This window comes from Acyrthosiphon pisum, chromosome A1 (genome assembly GCF_005508785.2).
Source record: "Acyrthosiphon pisum isolate AL4f chromosome A1, pea_aphid_22Mar2018_4r6ur, whole genome shotgun sequence".
In the NCBI taxonomy this organism is placed as follows: Eukaryota; Metazoa; Arthropoda; class Insecta; order Hemiptera; family Aphididae; genus Acyrthosiphon; species Acyrthosiphon pisum.
This window is the reverse complement of record NC_042494.1, coordinates 41,554,271-41,575,498: the sequence shown is the minus strand read 5'-3', so window position 1 is coordinate 41,575,498 and position 21,228 is coordinate 41,554,271. Positions and strand designations below refer to the sequence as shown.

Sequence of the window (21,228 nt, the reverse complement as noted above, 5' to 3'; positions counted from 1 at the left end):
TTATGAATTTTATGTTGTCAATGAATAATACAATTAATAAACCCAACCTTATGATTAAACAATGAATACCGTATATCTAGCGCATACGTCATGATTGTACATATTACACAAAGCAATACTACATAGGTATTACTGGAATGCTAGAAATCATAAATTATGTATACATTATTTTTCAACATTTCGGTATTAAAAAATGCACTGACGAAAAATTTAATTTTTCAATCTAGTGTCTCCCAAGTCCTCACTAAATCATTCATTTTTATTTTTATTCTTTATACATATTCAGGAAGTGCGATCACTGGATGGTTTCTTCCCTCACCCTTTTCATGTTAAAACTTATCCTAGCACATATTCTTATTATGCCTTTGTGCATAGATTGCATATTATCTAATAAAAATTTAAAAAAAAAAAAATTGTTTATACATATAAACATTTTACATAAAAATACTTGGTGCATAAAAACAAACCATATAACTCACATATATTGCATAATCTACAAATTATAACATAACCAAACATTAGATATTATTTGAAAATTACTTGTACTATTATGGGTCTCACAAACCGTTTTATAATTGAATATAACATAAAAATAAAATTATAAACCCGTGAATAAGTATATAATTGGGATTTTTAACGAGTATACAACATATTACAATAATTTAAATTTACAAACAAATAAATTATTCGTATATTAAATAAATGTACAAAAGTAACGTATATAGATTAAATTTCTAAGACTATAGTATAGCTTTCAAAATTTTTCTAATATTTATTTTACTTTTCTTATTTGTATCTTTATTTTGTAAAACTTTTTAAATGGCTCAAATCCATAACCGGGTATCGTTGATGGATTTTTCATTTTAACCACAAAAATGTGACGAAGTTCTTTAAACAAGAGTGTATAATAGTGAATCAAAGTTTGTAAAAAAAAAATAAATCCCTGCTAGACCACTTTGACGAGGAAAAAAATTGAAACGCTAAAGCCGCATTTGACATGTTCAGCGGAATTCGATTTTGACCAAATTGCATTGGGCACGAAATTACTTGAATGATTGATTATATTTTTTTCTTTTTAATCTAATATCAACGACAAAAAGTTCTCTGTTATAAAATAATCGCTTATAGACTATAGTTGGCTCAGAAAGGAAATGGATATAATTCAGACATATTATTTGAAATTTGATATTTTAATTAAGCGTTTCAACTGTCATCTGTCTATATAATGCATAACTAAAATATATAATAGAATAAAAGAATACAATATATTAATAATAATATGGACAATTTAATTAAAACCCCATTGTTCTAACTTTTGCTGTACAATTTATTAAAAACATGCAAATTAACCATCAAACACATTTTTATTTTATTTACAGGTATTTAATTTCAATATTTAATAAATTTAAATTAAAATTGAATGAAAAATCACATTGATTTTTACAACGCGTTAAAAATGTAATATTATGATTTTAATTTCATTAAAAATAACTCAATAAATTATATACCTGTGGTAATTAAAATTAAAATATGTATCAACAATTTTTTCGACTTCGTCTTTTATAAAAAGATTATTACACGATATTGTTAATCCGAACTAAGGTGTTATCATACAAATGGTGGGAGATATTTAAAATAATATCTGTAGTACACTCATGATACTATAAATATGTTGATACGTATAATAAGTATATTTGAATTGTACTACTTGTGCGGTTCCTGCACGAATTCACTTAAAGGGGTTTATTTTTATTCCCGGTAATAAACGAATAAATACTTTCGGGATCCTAAAATAGAATAATCCTGTAGGAAAAATTGATTTCCTTCTTTTTTTTATTCTTGCAATATTTTCGACGATGAATATATTTTTCTCAAAGCCATGACGTTTTTTTCATACATAATACGATCATAACAATATTGTGTAGGTAGCTTATAAATGTATCATTGTCTAATAGTATCTATCTACATCGATACTCCAGATTCAGCATACTCGAATTATTCTTGTAAATAATGATACCTAAACCAATTTTTACCATTGTTTATTATGTAAAATGGATAAAAAAAGTTTTTAAAATCCATCACGTCGATGTCTTTTCTAAAAGATAAATATTCTGTTTACTATATTATATTCATTACTCATGGCTTTAATATACAAGGTAATTGCACATAGCCCATATTGTTATTAAACAAAAATAACATAGCGGCGTAAGGGTTTGGTGCATATCATGGTGTATAATATCGTTGTACAACCAGTATAGGTCGCGTCTCCTTACGCTGCCGTTTTAATTCCTTAACGTGATAAAATTATATAGTGCGAGTACTATTGCAATAACCTTGTATTTTTAAGCCATGATTGGACAGTAAACACGAATAAAATCTTCACGAAATACCACGACTAAACCGCATTTATAATATCATCCCATGATCCTCATTCTTTATATAATCATATATTGTGTAGGAATGAGTTATGTTATATGCATTTTTTAACGAGCAAGTTGAGATATTCTAAACTTTTTTAATTTGACAAACCAACACGCGTTTCCCAATCGATATATCTTAATATTATTTTGTAATATTATATACCTATACTAAGTGTTTTGTAAACAAAAAAAACAATCGAATCCAATTTAATATTATCCGATCAATGTATAAAGACGCATATGTTTCTATTATCGTGTGTGCGTTTGTGTAAAATGTAAATATTGTAAAATACACGTGGTAAACTAAAACTATACACAAAAGCTTATGTGTAGGTATTTTACAAAACCAAATAAAAATAATTTTGTCTTGTGTGCAATCATTAAAAATCGTACCTAAATGTACATAACGGCAATTACATTTGATTTATTGAACATTATACATTTATACGAGTAAAAATGGAGTTTAATAAATATTTATAACACAGAAAATACAATTTGTAAAACGACTATCCGAATACATACCTACTATTCATAAGGATTGTAATTATTCCAAAAGGTTATTTTTAAATTATTACGACCGGACAATAACCTTTTTGGCTTTTTCTATCTTTTGTGTTCAATGTGGATATTATTCAGACTAATTGTACCTGTTTAGGACCCAAATAATTATTATATTTATTAATCGGAAATAATTAATGTTTGCTAAAAATTATCATATTTTTAATATTATAATAATACTATAAATTCAATTTAGAGTTCATTTGGCATTTTTTTTATATATATATATACTTACAAAATGATTAAAAAATAAACCGAAGGTCTACAGACACAATCATACCGTGCGGCATTAAGCTAAAACAAAGATTTATAAAACGTCGTATCGATTTCGTATCGAATATTACATGTTTTTGGTAATTGTCGGATCTCATTTTTTGCTTCTAGCTGCGTATATTATGCGCACGGAATGCGTAAGTATACTATCGTACACGCTTTGTACAGTCATATACAATATTTGTAATAATATAATAGTCGCGCGTGACTTAAAAAAATATACCACAATATAAGTTCATTTAACGGATTTCAATGCTGAGAGGACGAACTTTTTCATAGCTCGCGGCCCTATACATTACGTACTTATGGGTGTGGGTGTTATATGTACATGGCCGACTCGCGTGCTTGTACGTATTATATTCTACGTATATATATATATATTGTACGTTTAACCACACGCACAACCAGTCATATCTTGACAAAGGCACTGCAGGCGGCGGAAACCGAGACGTGTATTGTAGTGTAGTGTACACGTTCTCGCGGAATAATCGAATTAAGTCGAACTTTTTTTCGGTGGACGGGGAATAAAATATGATATATATATATTATATTATATGTGTTGTGCCCACACCAAAGGCGTAACACTGACGACAAATTGGATTACTCGCACCCGTGGACTTTGGCGTGCTCCTATATATATATAAGACGTTTGACGACTATATATATATAGTGCGTGTCACATCGCGTCGAATTTCCAACAATAATAAAGCATATTACACATAGATGCTATATATATAGAGAGAGATGATATTTTCGTGTGCGTTCGACGGCTTTACGTACGATGTTTACAAGGCTTATCTGAAAGATACATATTCTAATACCTATAATATCGGTGTAAAATATTATATCGTTAGTATGTCTATATGGAGTCATCGCGAAACATTATAACGCCGTTGACAAAAAAATTCTATTTTTTACTATTTTGTTCGCAACCATTTTTAATATGTTTTACATTTTTGAACGACAGCGCATACGTAATTAATTTCGTGTTTTTGAGCAGCTTTTTATGAATATTTCAGTATACTTACACAAATTGAATTTCAAACGAGTACCTAGCTAATAACACTCTCTATTCGTTAAATATTCGATTTTTAATAAATTTCAATTCTCAGAAAATTATTCTGCTTGGGAATTAAAAACGTAAAAATCACTAAACTTTAATGTTTTTCCAAAACCTAGTTATTTATAATTGAAAATTAGGTAAATAAAAAAATTAAAATATTTTTAAAAACGTTCATAATTAATTATTATGGAGAAAGTAAGTGTTTACCTTTATAAGCATATACTTATTTATAAATATATATAAGATATATAATAGCTGTTTAAATCAAATTTTCCCAGAAAAAGATGAAAAATACAAAATACGGCGCTATATAATGTCTGTGTATCTCGGGTGTAGTTTACCTTAGTTCAGATATTAAAGACATTATGATATATTTTCGAACGAAGTTCAAACTACTCTCTTAACTTTCTTGATATCTCTAAGAATAATCCCTGAAATTATTGTTAAAATCGGTCAAGTAGTTATTGTGTCTATAGGCTATACCCAATACACATATAGAAGAATCATTTTATAAATAAACTTTAATACCTATTTGTTTTAGATATAATTTCTTCTAATAATTTCTTTAAGGCCAAGCGATGATTTCATGAATTATTTTACTTCGACTGCCCGATTAACCATTTATACACAATAAAAATGTTGAATTCCATCGTATCTAAATCTCAACATTCTTTTGTGAACACCTCTTTAAAATGCGAATTTTGGAAAATATTTTCTCATGGCACCCATAGTTCAACACGGTGGTACAAATTTACCATGACAATTTCAAGTCTTCAACTATCATAGTTTAGGCTCTCTGTTAATCAGTCAGTCAGATCACGTTCGATTATATTATAAATTATTCATTCGTCGTTTGCGAATACTGCAGTTCTCAAAATTGAATTGTGATGGTCAACGGTATAATTTTGTGTATCATTATCATTTTGATTTTACCGATATTTAATTACGATATCGTTAAGTTAAGACAAATATATAATAGGTTATTTAAAACTCTCTGCACGACAGGTGTTCAGTTGATGTGATTATTATTCCACTCTATCGTTGCGCCGGAAAAGCGCGGGAAAACAAATTATTTTATTTTAGAAGTTTCACAATATTTTTTTCTACAGATATACCTACAATTACATCAATATCAGTAAAATTATCGTTCCGTGTTTATAAAAAAGTTAACATATTTTTTCAATGAAACGTTTTTAAAAGTAATTGTTCCTTTTTTTTTTTTTTTAGTTCTTCATATTACTTGAAATTTGTTTTGTATTACTTATTACATTTTCTAGACAATTTAAATTGCCGGGAATAATTGGCGAGTGAAAAATTACATTTAATAGCTCAAATATTTTAGCAAAATGTTCAATATCCCCCCTCCCCCCCCCCCAAAAAAAAAAAAAAAAATAAAAAATAAAAAATAAAAAATACACATTAACATTTCATCCAATCATTATGGAATAAGAAACATATATTTTCCAATTAACAAACCCATTACATTTTTCTATTACTCGAATTTACATTTTAAATAATAATTATAAATATTATACAGGGTTATTCACTAAGCATTTAATTCTAATTTTGGAATTTTTAAATATAGGTAATCAAAGACTATTTTTTCAAGTCTTTGAATTTTTTTGTACTGCATAAGAAGTGTTCTGTGACGATACAAACATGAATTTAAAATGAAAAGACCCTTTAATATGGTAAATCTTTAAGTGGATAATTTCTTTGAAAGCTGATGTACCTACCTAATTCAAAATTCGAATAAGTAGTTTCTTAGTTGTTAAAATGTCTATATGTCTGATAATAGACACAATATTGGAACTAGTAGGATTTAATTTTTACAAACTATTAATGTTGATAGATAAATAATAACTAATAAGTAGCATAAAAAATTTAAAGAATTTAAAAATATGGTCTTCAAACTTCATGTATTTTTAAAAATTCCAAAAATAGGATTTTAAATAACTGTATTATTTAGAAAAAGCTTGAGCATGCTGAGTGAATCACTCTGTATATTTAATATTAATCTTATGTTTAGGAGGTATATAGTATATTAATCTTTGTAGTCCAATCTTTTGGGGCAGAATGAAAAAAGACTGAGAAACTACTAAAGAAAAAGTAAATTGTGTAATGTTCTGAACACCATTATATTTTTTTACTCTACTGCCTTGCAAAATAAAATCACATAAAATCATAAAATATCAATAAAACGTCGCACAAAGATATCTCAATCATTTTCCTGGAAGTGCTTAAACTAATACTTTAATGACGTAGTTATATGTAGTTTGATGAAATATTCTGTTTAATAACTTTAATGTGGTCATGCACCTAAACATTTTTGTTAGAATTACATTTTATTTGAATATTAAAAGTAAGCTGAATAGTTTAATGAACAATAGCTAGACAAATAGGTCGTATATTATTTTTGGTAATATGAGCTCCTAATTGTGAATTTAGAATAAAATACTTTATTTGGTTTATTAATTTACTATTTATATTTTTTGTACTTAATTATCAAAGAAATACATTACTAGCTTTTGCAAAATTACATGACTTAGTTTGTATGATATGATTATGTTCGATCAAATTATAAGAATGAAAGATGAAACGTTAGAACACTAATTTGTAAACATGCTTGTAATGATATTGCCTAATTTATTCGCCGTCATACTGAAATTAAAAAATGTATAATGTCCATCAAAACATAAATCACATTGTATGCATACCATGGTTAATTAATTTACTCGTACAAATTAAATATAGTGTATGTGTTAATCTAAAAGTATAATAATTTTACTTTTAAATTATAAATATTTAATTCATGATATCAAAAAGATTAAATATAAACATTTCAAGTCTCTATGATTATTCATTTTTAACGATATAATAATAAAATTGATTTTGTCAAAAATATGTATTGCGTAAAAAATCCCATTTTCAGTAAACATTTTTTAGTTTTTCGATTATTTTGAAAAGTCCTGGGAATTGTTCACTTTTGATCTCCCAATGATTCAACTATATCCAATTTTCTTCCAAATACCCGATAAAAGTTAAACATTTTTACTGTTCCAAAAGGTATTAATTAATTTCAAAAAAATAAACACACACACACACACACACATTATCGTATAACCAACACATGTAATACTATAGGTAGGTACGTACAGTGTTACTACTATAATTATACACAACCGACGTACTCAATCATTGTCAACATTTCACTATTTCTTAGCTAAGCGAATATATTATAATATTAACTATAATACTATAATATCTTTCGAATATCAAGTATGGCATACACGTATTAATTCAATACATGTAACAAATATTTTATTATTATAAACATGATAAAATCTAACTGATTTAGTTCAACACAATATCATAAAATAAAAATATTACTTTATATTTTGTCACTTATTTCAATGTTTCCTTATTCGAACGTATTGTTACTAACTATCGTTATATTCCGATAAGTTTCATAGGCAAGATAGGAATAATGATTGAGTCGACCGTTTTCAATTACCATTTTGATGTGATGAACACTATACAATTCCGCTATATACCCGTATACGACTATGTCGGTATATAATAAATTATATATATATAGTGCGTTATTATAATAATATTCATGAATGACATAAACGTTGCGATTTAAATGCGAAATGGAACGTCTTACTGGGGAACGTTTCTAAAGCATATTAGAATTATTATGCATCTGTCTCCTCGGATGGAGGTCTCAAATCGAACGTTTCCTCTAAAGAATACCATGCCCATGCCATTTACCATTTATACGGGCCGGGAGAAACTACGAGGTCTTACACATGGCATCCTGTGCAGTGAAAACCCACCAATAATACATTTACGGTTAAGTGGCTCGTTGTGATACTCTCTTTAAAAAAAAAAAATATGTTCTTTGAACCGAACCCGTTTTCGTATTTTGCGCGCCAACTTTTGTACGCGGTTTATAATAATAACCGTATACGGCCCTGACGGTCGCTTTTCACGATTAATATGATACGTAGTACATATTTTATACTTCATAACATACACGATATTATAATACAGTAATATGTTTATTTTTAAATAATTATAAACTGCAACGCGTACAACTGAATACAAAGACATATATTTTATAGTATTTAATATAATTTCACAAATGTTTATAGCAGGTACCTATAATACATAGTAAATATTATTTATTTTATATATAATGCATTCAGTGGGAACTTGATTATTTTTAATGACTTTCTGCAATGCTTAGTGCTTACTATACCATACAATTCGTTCGTTTTCTCAAATACAATTTCCAACAATATAATAACTTTCTAATAACTATATATGATCTTAACATTTGTTTATCCAAATGGCAAATATAATTATCCAATTTCTAAACCGTGTAGAGCAATAAATGTTCAAAAAATATATACACATCAAACAATGTAACCAATCATAATTATTCACAGTGAGTATATAGTACTATATAGTACTACAGTGTAAAAATTATTAACTATTGTGTTCTAGAAATTTCCACTCACGTTAGTAACCACCAAATACAATTTAAAAACCATTTTTATAGAAATATATGCGCATTTATGTGGTATTTATTTTTTAACAATTTTTTCAAGCTCTTCTTACCACTTCATTTCGATCATTACTACAAAAATATAATTTTTGTTAAGTTTGTTGATGATAAGTCACCTCATATTTTGCCACAAATGGGTGGGAAAATGTTCAAATAGTGAGGTGGAAATAGTGGAAATTTAAGGCTGATCAAACCAAATATAACATTAATGGGAAATTTTTATATAAATAAAGGTATACAATTATTCTATTTGTGGATATTAAATTGACTGATATAAATATTGATAAAAAATCTATGTATGCGATTATTTGACTAATGTCTCATTATTATTATTACTAATTGTTGTTATGATTGTGGTTATTATTATCAATATTGCTTAGCATGATTATAATATTATAGTTATGTGCCTATGTATGGAAAAATATGTGTAAAATGTAATAAATAATTAGTCTGATGAACTCCCTAATCTACTCTCACCAAAAGCTTTGCTTATAGAGAGTAGATATCAACTTGTAAATATTAAGTGTAAATATTATTATATAGTTGAATTTCAATAAAATACAAAATAAATAAATATGATAATACTTAGGTAATTACATAATAATTTTTAAAAAATTAATAAATGTTATCATGTTAATATTGGTGCTTATAAAATAATAAATTACGTATCCAATAAACGTTTAAAATACATAAAGGCTAAAAGAAATTTTAATTTTAAATTCTTTATACTAAATGGTAAGAATGTAATTTTGAAACACCAATAAATAAACAAATGTATACAGTAACTTACTATAGTAAACTAGATGAGACGTACCTATATACATAACCTCAAAACCAACATCATAATAATACCAGTGATGATAAATTGTTATCATCACAATATATTTTAAAGGATTTAAAAAAATAACTGTAAAATGCAATACCTATTCATTAGAAAAATATTTTTAAGATATCTAAAGGCCGTTATTTATTTTTTACAATCAATACCAAACCATTTGAAATCTTAGAGAGTAGACAAAAATCTCAAAACATCTATGAACGATAATTATTTATTATATAATTTACAATTTCAAATAAACAAATAATACAATTAAGATATTTTTAAAGCCATATGTGATATTTACTATTTACTCATTCCCAGTGCTTATAATAGCTTTTTTTTATGGAACAATGAAAAATATACATATAGGTACTTCCTTTTTAGAAGATCGTAAATGTAAAAATAATATAAATGAACATTTGTGCGAATGGTCAATATTAAAAAAGCTTTGATCTCAATTTTTATTTTTTTCACTACCTATATTAATATTATTATATAATAACGCAGACGGTTTGTACTTGTCGACAAATTCCTTTTGTGCACGCAAAAATAATAATATCATCTTTTCGAACTATGATAAAACTTTTTACGCCATTGAAATATAATTTCGAAATTTATTGTTGAAGTCGACCGCAGGTTTTTTATTCATTTATTTTTCATTATTATTTATTTGAGTGGTAAATTCTCGAAGGACACAAATCATTCACTTGGTATTGATATGCCATGAACATTATTTTTTTATCACAGTATAATATCATCAGGTACGCATTTCACTTTACGGCGGCTGCACGCACAAACTCACTGGTGTCCGCAGCGGTCGTCTGGCAGATAAACGACGATGTGATAACAAAAAAAAATACGTCTTTCTGAGAAAAATAATCGTGTAACGTACTTTTCATTTTCCGCTGATAAAAATATAATAATATACGTGTAGGTATAGTGTATACAAACAGGATAAATCACTATTCCTGCGTCGTAATATTATATTGTGACCAGAAATTTTATTATTTTTTTAAAAATGCATACGATCCTCAATTTTAACAACTTTAGCAGAGCGACTTCGCCAGTTTTATTTTTATTGTTTTTGTTTCTCTCAATATTTTTCTATCCCGCCTTTTTCACAAGATCATTCGTTTGATTCCGCAAGCGGTAATTTTTATTCATTTTTTATCAAGTATATTTAATCGTATACGACTTAAAAAAATATCTCATCGTCGGCGGTTTCGTTTTTAAAATATTCCCTCAAGCACGTACCGTTCGTCATAAGGCGTACATCGTGCGATAACGCTTGTCGAACGAACGTTGATTTCTCTTTTAAACAAATGATCTGAAATGGTAATAATGGTCTCCCGCCCGCCTGTTCGGCGATGCACACGACTCGACACTAACATATTCTCAAATTTACATCGGAGGGCACGTGAATATCATTATGCCAGCTGTATCTTTAGTACGTTCTTACGTCGTTGTGCACGGCGTTTTTTTTAATTGGTTGTTAGCAGAACGAAAAATGCGATTTCGATACAGTGAAATAAAAAAAGAAAACACGTGTGTTTCTGGTGACCTGTTCTTTTCGATTTCTTCGTAAATTTCTAATTTTTACAATACTACACCAAATTGTAATCACGTCCATGTATAATCATTGTTTATTCTGATAATCAAATTGCATATCATTGTTTTTATTATTATTATCATGTTTTGAACACGGAATCAGCTACTCTAAAAAATGTTTAAATAATATAAACTGTTGGGTTCTGACATTTTACATAGTAGATTTAACATACATTCCACTTATTTTGATTTTTCATTTATGCTAAACCTTAGACGATCGCTATGTAAAGTTAGTAAGGAACTAAACAACGTCGTCTAACCATTTATATAAATTCCAATTGGAAAAAAACATCAATTCCATTTATGCAATTGGAAAAAACTGATTTTATCGAAATGGTAAATATCCTTATAAAAAAAAAGTATTTACACAAAATACAAATAGAATAGAGGAATGCTAGGTTTTTAGATTCTCAGTGCAGTGATCAATATACGTTTTGTTTGAAGAAAAAACAAAATGTTCTTTTGTTTAAGAAGCCACTTTTTATTGCACAAATAACTTATCATCAATATTGAGTGTGATTTTTGATAGGAAATTGGGTATTTTCCAATCACTTTGTCGGGATGGCTATAAATTATAATATAATATCATTTACACTTAAAAAGACATTGCTTCCACAGAGTGTTACACCCAAAAGGAGTTGAACAGTGACAAAAACCTAGCAATAGCACAGCGTTGCCGTGACAGCTAGTTTACGATATAAGACCACTCAATGTACACCCGTTGAATACGTGTCACGGGTGCATGCGCGTGCGTCTGTGTGTCAGTGTCTATGTCTGTCTATGTCTGTGTATTTGTGTATGAAATGAATTAAGTTTTCAACTTGTGTATATATATATATATAAATTACGAGTATAAAATCTGAAGATTTAAATACGCACTCAAACGCATATGCATTGGTTAAGACGGTATCACGTATATTCGCGCTTACGTGTAATTCATATATATAATATATATACATATGTATATCTGAGAAATGATATATATATACGTTTAATGCGTATTACACTATGCAAATAACTTCGAAAAGTCAAACCTACCGTCAGCAGTAATCTATTTTCTTCAACTGTTTCACGCGAAATGTGGCAGATGCCTAATTATTATTTACACGACCGTCAGTCAACTGACGTCGGACCGGCCGTTATCTAACCGGTAAATTCGCTGATTAGATACCCATAATGGCGAATACAGACTCTGTAGTTTCTTGCATGCACAATTTGATAGCCACAAATTAATGTCAAAAACTTCCGCACTAAAACCTCATTATTTTAAAAATGCACAACATATGATACTGCACATCTTATTCGGGGACGATGAATACATTTTCGGTACATTTTTCACTTCTGGTTTTGGATTGAGAGGGACAGAGATTAATTAGAGTTCGACACATCACCGCGCAGCATTTTTAGTATAATATATTAATGCAATAAGCTAACGGTTTTCACTTTTTCTCTTCTCGAACTGATCACAATCTATAAGATAACAACTACGAAACAATTAAAGACACACTTGTCACATCGATAAATATTACACACACGACTGAACAAAGTAAATCTTATACAAGTTTATTTATTTTTATTAAGTAATTGTTTTGAAACTGGCCATTATTAATAGATAATCCATATGGCTATACCTTATATTATCTGCTGTACTTACACCGAAATCGAATGTCACGCGAGTATAGTCACTATATATTAATTATTATGTAGTCGATACTGGCACGACAATCGGGCCCGCAGTCGGCCAATTTAAAAAGTAACCGCCACTGAATAAATTTCGTTCGAGAAAATGAATGAAAAATTACATTCTTACATATTCACACGGTTACTGGTTAGATACCGGTTTTCGTCACATCTCGCTACTTTAATGGATTTGTGAAATGGCTCGCTTCATCTGTTAAAAAAAAAAACAACCTCCTAGATCACTGCCGACAAACAGAATAACTGGCATACCTGCAGGGACGTGAGGTGATTTTACACAGGCGCTCGTCTCGATCCGTTCGTCGCAGCGCCAATAATATTTGTGTGCGGTACACTATGTATTATATTAAATATAATTGTATGTACGCAGAGCATCGCCGATTTACCACCGCGAAATCTCCGCTAAATGAATCGTCCGCCGCCAAACTCGAAACGTTTTCGAGCGTGTAAATCGGGGCAATTATATAGAATTATGACGACGCGGGTAAATGACGCGAAAGCCGAGAGAATCGCTCGTCCGCGGTAGTCGTTCTCGACGAAGACTTTATTATATCGTCTCTCTAAAAACCGTTGGCGCACGATTACCGTCTATATAATATTATATTATTATTATTATTATACCGCATACCGGCGTGGCTTATACTTTCTTTTCGGGACCACGTCACACAATAATAATAATAATAATATAATATAATATCAAAACCTCCGACGTAGTAGTCCTTCCCCTCCACTGAACTGCACCGCCCCCACCCTACACACCACGGCCCGGACCGGCCCGGCGACGACGACGACTTTTTCCTGGCGGAGCGTATCCGCTCCTTTCGGTCCCGCGGGATATTAGATATCACGACGGTATGACGTGACGTGACTGACACGTCTTTGGGGAGTCTTTATTACTAAACTTCATAATATTATATACCCGGCTCGGGCCGACACACGTTCGCGCCTTTTTGTATTATTATTATTATTATTATTAATATTATTATTTCACGATAGCATATCATTTATCACACGTCAAGTCCTCTCCGGACGGTCTCGGCCGGTGGACAATAAACGCGTTGACGTTTGACGGTCTGTGCAGTGTGTGTGCGTACGTTTAAGTATTGTTATGTTATTTACTGTTGTATATAATATGTACAGTCGTAGGTATATCATATCCCATCATATAACTACATAGTTAGCTGTAGATGTAATAATAGTACTGCGGCATTTGTTTGTCGGCGCACCTCCACCACGATCGATGTCGGTTGATATTTCTAAATGGTCGGGCCGGGAGGTCTGACGGTTTTCGCGAGAATTCGCCCCTCATACATCACTCTTCATCATTATTTCAAACTATATTATGCTTCCCACCAACGTATTGTTCACTCGTTTCGACGAGAGAAGTTTTTATAGAATAATTGGAATATATAACATTATTATAATTTAGAAAATTAATCAAGTATTTTCTAAGTATATAACTTAAACGATGTTATATGTTATATATTTTAATCTCAAAGTTTTCATCCATGATTTTATACTTCGCGTCGGTAGGTATATAAGGTCGTTATATAGAGAAACAGTATTTACGTGCTTTCAAATGTAAAACCATTGTAAATGTTAGCTACTTGGGAGTTCCAATAGATTACGACTTAAAAGTTAAGATATAAACATACTTCCAAGTACTTAAAAGTGAGAAATAAATTACACGCGACAAATATCCTAAAATTAGTAGATAGGTAGGTAGTTCAACCCGCAATTTTTAGGACCTAAGCAATCTACCTAGTTTTAGGATATTGATAGCGATAATTGTTGTTACACACAGAGCTATTCCAAACGTGGGGGTGTAGGGAGTTTCCCCACCCCATGGGTTCAAATTTATACGTCAGTTGGCACATTGATACATTGAGTATTTGAGTTGGCCCTCGGAAAATTATCATTTTTTTTAGAAACAATTTTTAAATAATTTTATAAATATTATGAAATACGAAAATTCCATTATAATATATTATTATAATTTAAAATAATATGCAAGTATATAACTTAATTTTCGGATTGCTAACTGCCCAACAGAAATACTATATTAATATATGAGGACCTATTGATGAATTATATTATATTTATGTCTTTTTTTTCTTAAATTAATAACATAAATGAATTACTTCATGAAAAAATTCCTAAATGCAATACAAAAACTCGGTGGACTGTTTGTGCTCAAAGCATTAGGGCTGTAGAAAATTTATTTGAAGCTGTAAACGCCTTGATGTAATTCATTTATTAAACAAATGTTTTGATAAAGGAACAAGTTCAAAAGCACTTGGTATTCAAAATCCAATACTCACTTTTGATTTTTTTGTTTCTTTATCATTTATGAAAAATATTATGTACAAACTGAAGTATCTTATAGGTACTGAAACTCTCGAAGCAAAATATGAATGACGTATAATTGATGGAATAACTGTAATTGATAGCACAATGAAAATGTTGACAGAAATCAATTCTGATGATCTCGCAGTGAACAATTTAATTAACAGTGGTAAAGAGTTTATCAACTCACTTACAACAGACTCAGAAGCTAATTTTAAAAACCATCATCGTAAAATATTAGTTCCTAAACGATTTTATTGTAATGCAACATCTCAAACTGAATTTACAATGCATCTATTTTATAGAAAAGAATTGTTCTCGATACCATTTTAAACTAACAAATGACAATTTAAAATCTTGAATTTCTTCTGTTTAACCATTATTTATATTATTGTATTAACCATTTAAATATTAAAATATATTATTTAATAATTTAACTTAATTTGATAATTTAATAATTTAAATAAATATTTCACTGGATAATGTAAAAAATCTATTTCTTCACTCCCATCAAGCAGTATAAATGTATAACAGCTGTGTAGGTGTAAATCTTCATGATTATGATTTAGTTCTAATAAGAAGGTAAAACCTTATATCATTTGATTGTTTAATGGAAATATCAGAAGATGTAAAGCATATTTTACCATGTGCTAATCAAATTTATCGTTTGGCTTTGACTTCTCCTGTAAAAGTTGCATCAAACTAAAGAACGTCCAGTTAACTAAAATTGATTAAAACACATCTTAGGTCAACAATTATTGCAATTATTAAAGATTAAATTCTTAAGTTGTATTCAGCGTAGAAAAAGAAATTGTTGACCAATTGGATAAAAATAAAATAGCACATTTTAAAAAAATCGACGAATATAAAATAATGTAATGTTGAGTTTATTTTGAGTTAGGACGTTAATGAATCTCGTCCCCCCCTTATTAATTCGTTCGGGACGTCCTTGGATACACATTATTATAGACGATATTAGATAATAATATATTAGACAATATAATTATACATAGTAATTAATACTTGGGAAACGTACCGAAATCTGACCGTCATTAATTGCGATTTGATTTCCACGCAAAGAGAATATATCGATAAACTACGTACAATACATATTTCATTCACCTTTTATTTACAAAATCCACTGTGGGTATCGATGAAAACTTATACCTACTATTCTACTGTTGTGTTAAATGGCCCAAATGCTGCTGAAAATAAACAAAACAAACACTGAACACAATACCTGACGGTTGCATATAATTGTTGTTGTTTTTTTATTTAATAATGCTGCTAAACAATTAATTACAAATATAGCCGAGTCGCTTTAGACTCTACAATATTATAGCAATATACACGTTTGTGTTTACTATTAGGTATACATGGACGAAATCACAATACTCGGTTTGACTATATAGATTGAATATTGTGCAGTACCAGAGTAACTCGACGATAAATAAAACCCAGCACGTACATGGTGTGTTATATCATTGCGCAAACACTAATACATACTACCTACCTATATTATCATAATAATATATAGCATATTATATACATTCGCTGCCGTCGTCTGTCGGTATTAATTACAAACACTTTACTGCAATTTTGACACTGAGGACTTAGAATTTCGTGTCTGTAATGCTCCAGAGATATAGTTTTCATCGTGATTACATTAAATATTAAACGTGTTTAACTGTGAAATTCGACCTACCCGATGCACGGTCTCTGCGCATTATTATCTCTGCGTATGTGCAGAGTCAAAACCGTACCCAATATTTCCGTATAAATTAAAGAAACGTGATATTTATTTCATATATTGTTTTCCCTTATGCCCGACAACATTTGCCATTTCTACATTTCGGTCCCGAATATAAGTAATTGATTTTTTCCAAAAACCGATTTCAGAAGGTTTCAATAAATTGTTTGTCACTCGCATAGAACTCAAGAGTCGTAACGCAATGTAGAAGTGAAAAGAAAAAAATAATACTTTTCTTAAAATAATAGCTTTGCAGAGGATAATTCTCCGCTCAACAATGCAACATTGTGTTTGTAATAAATAATAAATATTGTGTGCTCAGTAAATAATATGACTTTTTTAGTAACGGTATTATAGGTCTTACTTTTTAGAGTTCCTACCTACTTTTTTGATTTTAAAAGGAAATTTCTATTTTACACGAACGCTAAAATTTCTAAACTTGCATAAAAATTGTAAAACTGTACACACACACAGCATTTTTGAGAAAACAATTTATTTTTTCATGCTATTATCGCCATAGTGATTATTTTCATTTAAGAAATATTTTTTCAAGTAGTTAGCAGTCTGATTAAATGGTACATATAGCCTATAATTTGATTATTATTTATTATACCTACACTTAAACGTATAGTATTATAAGTTATAACAATATTTTATTTCCGTTATACAAACTATTTCTAACAAATATAATGGTGTGTTAATTATTATGTTTTATTTTAACTATTGTTAAAATATCGTATAATCGAGTTTGGAACATTTTGCAACTTTGATTGAGTTTAAACAGACGGCAGTATATAGCCATAGTATACATAGCATACTTAACGTTCTATCTAGTTTGATATTTCAACTATTCAACCACCATCTTAAGGGTTTGTGTCCACTGTGGTTGGAGTTGGGACAATTGTGTACTGAATGACAACATGTCTATAATATGAAACTTAATCAAATATACAGTGAACTACGAATGGATACTATAAAAACAGAATTACAATTGAGTGCCTATGCCTATTGCTGTAATTTTAAACAAATTTTGAAAGCTTATAAGGGTTTAAAAGCTGGTAAGATTATCTACATTACCAAATTTGAATAACATATAGTTAACATTATAATGTAACAGCATTATGAAATGAAAAAATCATTTTTATATAACAATTAGTTGACATATGTATTGTTATTTAATATTTATTCTTGAATGAAGAAAATTACTTTTGCGATTTTTAAATGTAATTATTTAAATTGAAATCATGAATTAAGTCGTATAATAACATAATTTACATAATTTACCAGTTTTATTTATCATATAAATAAATTTATGCTGAATTCGAACAAATCAATTGAATTAAAACCCTCAGCTCTTTTTTAGTTAGGAAATACTACTGGGACGTGCATTATTCATAGGTAAACGTGGTGTACTTGCATTTAGTGAGAAAGGATCAAAGTACAGCATAATGCCAGAATACTGTATTTCAATTTTACATTGAGATAATGAATTTCGTATATATTTGATCGTGGATACTGTTTCGATTTTTCAGTTAGTTGTAAAGTGTTTCGTTTCACTTTGCTTTGAATTCAACATTATAAACATGAATGTTGGTGAAATTTACTTGTATAAGTTCAAACACTCAATTAGTTCACGGACTTGCGTAGAATAATTTCTGAAAGATATAATCTATTTTAAAATAGATAAATATAAAACGTTCGATTTCGCTGTAAAAAAGTAAAATGTATAATTTATCGTGGGACTATTACACATTATTAACTTCAAAATGAAAACTAAATATTTTTAAATTTATAATATCTAATTAAAAACATTTTCTAGGACTACATAAATATATAATAATGTCTCATTTCTAATTAAAATTCTGTACTTTTGTTTTAAGAATTCAATTTCAATACAATATGATTATTGATTACTCTACGCTCCTGCTCTCCGTGTCTTCGGCATTAAGTCTTTAACTGATAATAGTTGGGTTTATATCTTGTGTTTTTGTCTAAAATTATGAATTACTATACTAGATGCTCTAATACAGGGCTCTAAGCCAGCCAACCAGAAGAGACTCGCGAGCCACCAAATATATTAAAAAAAATTGAAGAGCCAAGATGTAAAAAAAAAAAAAGGGGTCATATTAATATATATTATATGATGTTTTTTTTCTTTTTTTTACATCTTGGCTCTTACGTTAATTTACGTCTAATGTTACGTTAAGACGCGAGCCGCAAAAGTCTATGACGCGAGCCGCGGTTTGGCCACCCCTGCTCTAGTATTATCAATTTGGTAATATCAAATTCCTTGTCTCTCCTCGAAAACCTTAGCCATTTCCATTATTTTTCTATTCCCACTTATCCTTCACGTTATCTAAAAACCAATCCTTTGTACAGAATGATTCCTCATTTGATATATTACTATTTATTATTATTACTACTATAAGTGTTGATAATATTAGTATTATGTTAATATTACTACTTTTTTTTTATTACACGTTTTTAAATTTAATAAATATAGTTTCTGTTTTTAGCTTTAACATATTTTGAGTTGGTTTCAATACGTATATATAAATAAACAGTTCATGATAAATTTATCATAATGGTAATATATGCGAATTTCAAAATATAGAAATGACACAACTTGACTAAGGATAATTGAAATGTAATTTTTAAGAAGTAGATTTGTAAAATTAATCGTATTATCATTTATATCAAACGGTTGACGGACTAGTAATTATAAATCACCTAAGGTTTAGGAATACAGTAATTGTATAGCCTATATAGGTATAATACAAGTGTGTTGAAACTTTCAAAGTAATGTTTTTCAAGCGTATTGTGCATATGAGTACCTGTTGATTTTTTTGTTTACACAATATACAAAATACAATTTCTATTTCACTACGATAGTACGATTAAAATAATTAGGCTAAAAATCTGTTAATTTATATAAATGTTAGAAAAAATGTTAAAACACAAAATAACAGTAATGATTGGATTTATAATTTTCATTTGATAAGGCTTCAAAAAATAAAGTCTCATAATAGATACTTATGTTTTTCTAAAGATAAAATAAAAAAGTACCATGTGTGTATCCCTGAGCAAATACACTATCACAGTATAGGCGAAAACTAATAATTTCTTTTGTTATTCAACCGAAAATAAATAAACAATAATAATAATAGTAAAAACATAATTATATGGGATTTTGTGATTTTGATCAGTTGGACTTTGAGGGAACATTAATGAAGTATATCTTGTTTTTTTATTTTTCAGAACAAGCCGACAAAAGCAATTTCAGTGAGTCAATATTTATTTTAGAAACGTTTTTTATTATTATTTTATGATGTAATGCGAAATTTCTATAACGCACACTATATTGGGTATGAAGTGAAGTTATTTTTCTAAAATAAAGAAAACATGTATAAAATGTATGTTGTTTAGGTTATTTATAAAGTAATTAAATTTGTTTATATGTTCTATGTTCATAACTTAACAAAATAAAAATATATGTGTATATTATATTATAAGCTTTCCACTTAATTTATTGTGAAATTAAAAACTAGAACTAATTCCAAAGTTTGTGAAACAATTGATCCCTCACTATATAAACACGGACAAAATTAATTCTAATACCCGATAACGATAGTTTCCATGATGTTTGACAGCAAAACGTTTACGACGAAATATATTTGCTACTTAAACGTCACTATAGTTCATTGGTAATGGTTATTAGAGGTATTACAATAAACATGAACCATTTAATGAGAATATAAAATTAATCAATAATGTTTTTATTATGATTGAAGCTTTCTGCGTGTAGCTAAATACAACTTGACGGATTACAATTTATAATATACTAGCAGTGTTACCCAACTTTGCCCGGGCTAAAGTTAATCTATATTTCTATAGTTTTCCGTTTTGTTTCAGTTGAAATATATTATATAATATGTACACAATTACAATGATTAATTTTATGATTTTCCACTTCTGAATTATTCTGGACATATCTTTTATGTTAACAATAAAAAAACTGGATGCAGAAAGCTTAAAAACCAACGTAAATTGGATACCGTTATGGTCGGTGATTAATCTAATATATAAATAAATATAGGTAATATACCTATATTTGGGTGA

The 21,228-nt window shown here is 28.8% G+C and overlaps 1 protein-coding gene across 3 annotated transcripts in view; it reads left to right on the top strand.

Annotated features, from left to right (window-relative positions):
* The window catches only part of LOC100569388 (leucine-rich repeat-containing protein 24-like), a 188,174-nt gene that overhangs the window by 66,718 nt on the left and 100,228 nt on the right, over positions 1-21,228 (top strand). For 2 of the 3 annotated variants that reach the window (XM_016803202.2, XM_008183301.3), the window contains exon 3: positions 20,368-20,391. The exons of the other annotated variant lie outside the window; for it this stretch is intronic. The gene's annotated coding sequence lies outside the window, so the exon portion shown is untranslated. The remainder of the gene's footprint in view (positions 1-20,367; positions 20,392-21,228) is intronic. 3 annotated transcript variants of the gene reach the window in all.